Source organism: Papaver somniferum, unplaced genomic scaffold (genome assembly GCF_003573695.1).
Source record: "Papaver somniferum cultivar HN1 unplaced genomic scaffold, ASM357369v1 unplaced-scaffold_104, whole genome shotgun sequence".
Classification (NCBI taxonomy): domain Eukaryota; kingdom Viridiplantae; phylum Streptophyta; class Magnoliopsida; order Ranunculales; family Papaveraceae; genus Papaver; species Papaver somniferum.
The window spans coordinates 2,494,558-2,499,457 of NW_020619270.1; the positions used below are offsets into that span (position 1 = coordinate 2,494,558).

General features: G+C 38.3%; 1 long non-coding RNA gene across 1 annotated transcript; it reads right to left on the reverse strand.

Annotated features, from left to right (window-relative positions):
• Nucleotides 1-1,471: 1,471 nt before the first annotated feature.
• Nucleotides 1,472-4,638, reverse strand: LOC113327605. Its single transcript, XR_003349052.1, has 4 exons — nt 3,969-4,638; nt 3,474-3,643; nt 2,629-3,038; nt 1,472-2,212 (listed from the first exon to the last, which is right to left on the reverse strand). It is a non-coding gene; the product is annotated as an uncharacterized LOC113327605 (long non-coding RNA).
• Between the last annotated feature and the right edge of the window lie 262 nt (nt 4,639-4,900).

Consider the following 4,900-nt stretch of genomic DNA (forward strand, 5'->3'; position numbering starts at 1 on the left):
GGTATGTTAGATAATCTGTGTGGATTGTATGTGTGAGTTCTCAGTGTAACTGTGTGGAGTGTCTGTGTGAGTAACTGTCAGGTGTCAATTAATATTTGGTGAAGTGACTGTTAGTTTTGGATTGGTCACCTGCTAAACCAATCTCTCAAATTCAGGTGTTTAAAAGAGAGAGATCTGTATTGAGTCTGTAAGAAGAATGAATTTGAATTAATGAAAAAACCAGTGGAGATTGTCTAACGACATTATATCCTCCAACAACCTTCAATTCCATCTTTCTCTTCTCAAATCCACAGCAATCACTACTTATTTCTATATCCAGCTTTAAATCTGTATTAATTCTTTCATTAATTTATATTTATAAGATGATTAAGAACTTTTGTATTTCAATTAAAATTAAGAAGAAAATAAAGAGGAGAATTCGATTAAGCACAGCTGCACAAACTACTGCCTTTGATCTTTAGATCTACGGCTTTTTTCAAGCTATTGTTTTGTCCGTCAGGGATTCAGGGAAGGACGAAGAAGAAAAAAAAGAAAAGAAGAAGAAAGAGAAGGAAAGGCTACAAACGCTAGGGTTTTTGGACCTTATATGAGGGGATAGTGGGACACGTAACAAGTGACACACGTTAGTACGTTACACATATTATACTGATGGGAGTGGAACACGCGGCGGAGAATGGAACTGCGGGTTAATGGGTGAACCCGCGGGTTTCACGGTCCGGGCCGGGTTAACCCGTTTTTCAACGGGACAGCATTTTTCCAACCCTAACCTGGCTTGTTTAGAAACCAGCCAAGCCGGGTGCGGATTTTGACGGACCGGTCCGGGCCAACTTGCGGGTTATGGGCTTGTTTGCCAGCTCTACTTGTTATAGAAGCCTAGTTGGGTTATTTAGGAAGCCCCTTCGGTTTACTGAAGAAACCATGTTAGCTTATTGTGGAAGCCCGATGTTGCTTATTATTGATGCCCATTTGGTTTATTATGGAAACATATTGGCTTATTTTGGAAGTCCAGTTGGCTTATTATTGAAAAATCGTTTTGTTTATTGTGGAAATATAACTTGCTTATTTTGGAAGCCCAATTGGCTTAGTATTGAAGCCCATTTGTTTACTATGGAAATCCATTTTTGCTTATTATGGAAGCCCATAGACCCATCGGTCGACTCTTAAAACCCATGGTTTGATCCATCAATCAAAAGTATCCTCTCTTCTGGATAAGTGTCATTTTTAGAATGGGGGTCAGGATATTTTAAAGAAAATATCAGTTTTTGGAATAATCATAATTATCTTAAGATAACTGCAAAATCCTAACAAAAAGAGAATAATTATCTTAGGTGGTTACAATCTAGAATACAAAACAAGGTTTGGACAAGTTAGGCAAGATAAAGAGTGGCCAAGATTTGTCTAGGGAGAAGATAAACCTATGGTCATGGTTTGTTCAAATCAAACATTATAAATGTTTCAATTAATTCCTCGTAACAAATGATTTATTAACTTTTCATTTCATCATAAATATTTCCTTAATTAAGCTATCATAACATATTTCCATCAATACATAAAGTAAAAAGTATTAATTATTAATTATTTCTAAACTAGTACAATCGTTGCCACGGTGGAAGTGCCGACCTAAGTATTTACTACAGAAATTGTAAAACAAAGAGATGTTCAAACAAAACAACTATTGCTGATTACCGGAATCTTCTAACTGTCGACGGAATATTCCGTCACCGTACCATCATAGCTAACAGTCAAGATAATCAAACCGGTAGTCAACTGGTCAAGGTAAAGAATGAGTTAGCCGAGTCAGAGTATTATTCAGCTGAGTTAGGAGCTGGATCGGATCAGTGAGATAACTCGCCGGAGTAGAAATCCGGACAGAGTTTCCTCTGTTTCTCCATCCAAGAACACACAACACCAGCAACAACTCTGCCTTCACCCATCTTCAGTTGTATTGCAACTCCATCACCATACTTATCTTTATCAGCACCACCATCTCCTTACTGTAGTTTCACTTATACCTGCAACAACAACACCAACTTTGCCTCAAGCCATTTCAACTGCACCAAACACTGCCATTACTTCAACTCCATTTGCAGCTCACTAATACCCTGGTGCTTGTTGCAGTAACATCTTCATGGAAGCACCAACACATCCAAGACCATTGCAGTACCACCAACTCCATCCCCTTGAGCTTGTTATCATGTGTGTCCGAAATTTCCTGTAAGTCAACACATGCAATAGAAATTCTAATAAAATTTCACATAAGCAACTACTGCCTAAGTTCTGGTCGGGAAATCTAGCGGAGAAGCAAAAGGGTCCAACGGTCAAATCAGAAATTCATGAACAAACACAAAAACATGTAGATTAAGCAGCCTACAAATAAACAATAATTGAGTCTTTGAATCATACAGGTTACTTGTTCCACGGGTGGATTATAAGCAGATAATAATCCACACAGACCAAGTCATGAATCCAAAGATGGTCCCAAGATGAGTTAATCACTTAGTTTTTACTATGTGTCATAACAATTCATTGATATGCATTTTTTACCAAACCGACTCATGTACACCATCATTATCTTTAACCCTCAAAATCCAAGCCAACACCAAAAAATATTTAAGTAAAATTAATTACCCGTTCTGTAGAAAATAGTGGGTTCACTATCGGTTCTTCTTGGAACCAGAATGTGACAAACCACGATCCAGTGACTGTAATTGCTCCCTGAGGTTTTGATTGTCTTCCTCCAACAACCTGTCATACTCGAGAAGGAACCCTTCCGATTGCTTCCTCAAAGCCTCTGCGTTTGCTTCTGCTGCTTTAACATCCTTTTTCTTTGTCTCACACTCGGATTCCAACTTCTTAACTTTGCCTTCAAACTGGTGAGCTCTTCCTCCATGGCTTTCGCTTCCTATGAAGCTCCATTCTTGGCGTCATCAAAACCTCTGCTTCGTTTCTTCACAACCTCCATGCTTTTCCTTAACATCGGAGTTCCCTGATGTAATGGTGCAGGCGATCTGTCATCCATGCAAGGAAAAGAGAGAATCCTGCATAAATTGTGAACAAACAACTAGTAAGCAAATAAATTGACTAGTACAAAGAGCTCATAGCCCCATATGCTTTAACAAAAGAAGTGCAAAGTAAATTCACCAGTACAAAGAGAATCTAAACTCAATCCAACTCTCTAAATATCGAGATTTCTATGTATCGATGTAAAGACCTTAAGCATTGTAAGGTAAACTCCCTAGCATGCAATGCAGAGTTCAATTCCAATGGGTCTTTCCAACTCTCTAATATCATATCAAGGTGATTCGTATATCTATGTGTAAGATTTCAAGCACTACTAAACCCTAGCTAGTAAACAATTCCAATTTCGAATGGGTATTATCACAATTCAGATTACTTAGCACAATCTAAAAGCACATATCACCAAAAATTTCATCAAAAACAAAATCAAGGTGGTGGTAGGGTTAAGTAATTACTGCATTTTCGTCATCTTTAGCAGGATCACCAGTAGGTGTAAACTTCACAAGATGATAATAGGAAAAATCAACTGAGCTAGTGTCGCCGATTCACATAAATTTAATGACAAATCACAAGGTTTTGGTTTCATCTGTGGAAACATCGCCGTCAACCATAACTAGACTATCCCCTGCAAAATTGAAGTTAAATATCTCATACCATGATAGCTTAAATATCATACTAGAAGACTAATTCCAACTGACTTGGTTATACAATCAGTACTAAAACTATTAAAGGTTCATTATCCTCCATTTTCGAAGATGAAAATGATCAAAAAGGGGGTTAATTGCCTGAATTGCATTCACATACATTTGAACAAGGTACTAAATGTTTGTCATACTATTAAAACAACATTAAAATTTGTAAAAATTGACAAAGTTTTAGAACTAGCAATGGAACCCAAAGCAATAACTCTGAATCTTCCCAACTATAAATCAGAGAGAAAAATCCCCTACAATAGCCAAGAAATTTGGTGAAGATGAGCACATTGACAAAATAGTTACACCAGCAGTAGCAACACATTCACTATCTCCACCATTTCAAACATTGAATCACCACCATCTTCAGATTTCGGCTCCTACAAATCTCAGTACAACCACCATGCCCTTGTAATTGTTCTCTCTGCAGCATTAATCGATAATCACCCATCAGATCCCCTTTAGCCATCACCAGTGCTCCATTCCTCTTATCCCCTGTCGCTGCAATACCCGCCTCAAATCTTCATAAATCAACCATCAAATCCATTTACAGCGATAACCCATTCTTCCATGGTCGATTCCATCTTCAATTTCTTTTCTTTCATCATCTCTTCTCTCAATCACAGATCGAACCCTAACCCGTTTCAACTTCAATTAACAGTTACTAGATCTTCAATTGACCCATATCATAACCACCACTCTCCATCACCGGTGGTTAATTTGACGAAGAGTGGTGGTGGTGGTGATTGAATCTGCTGAGGAAGAGTGGTGGTGGTGATTGAAACTGCTGATGAAGAGATTGAAGGAGGTGGAGGAGTGAACGAAGAGGAGGAGAAGTTTGGTTTTTCAGCGGGGATTATTGGGTTCAGCAGTAGAGAAAAAAAATGTGAGAAAAAGAAATGAAATCGCAAATTCAGCGGGGTTCGACCATGAATCCTTCCTAATTTAGAGGGGCATTATTAGTTTTTCAGCCCCAAACATTTTCAATCTTTTTGTGTCAATTCATGACTTAGATTTTACAAAAAAGTGGTCATATAAGGTCCTCACTCCTTCTCTCGGTCGGCCCAAACAAAGAAAGTTATGGTTTGTACACAGACAAACACTTATGGGGCAATTCGAGAATTGAACTCGGGACCTTTCGCACCCTAAGCGAGAATCATACTGTAAAGATCCTCAAGCTCGTCAACGCT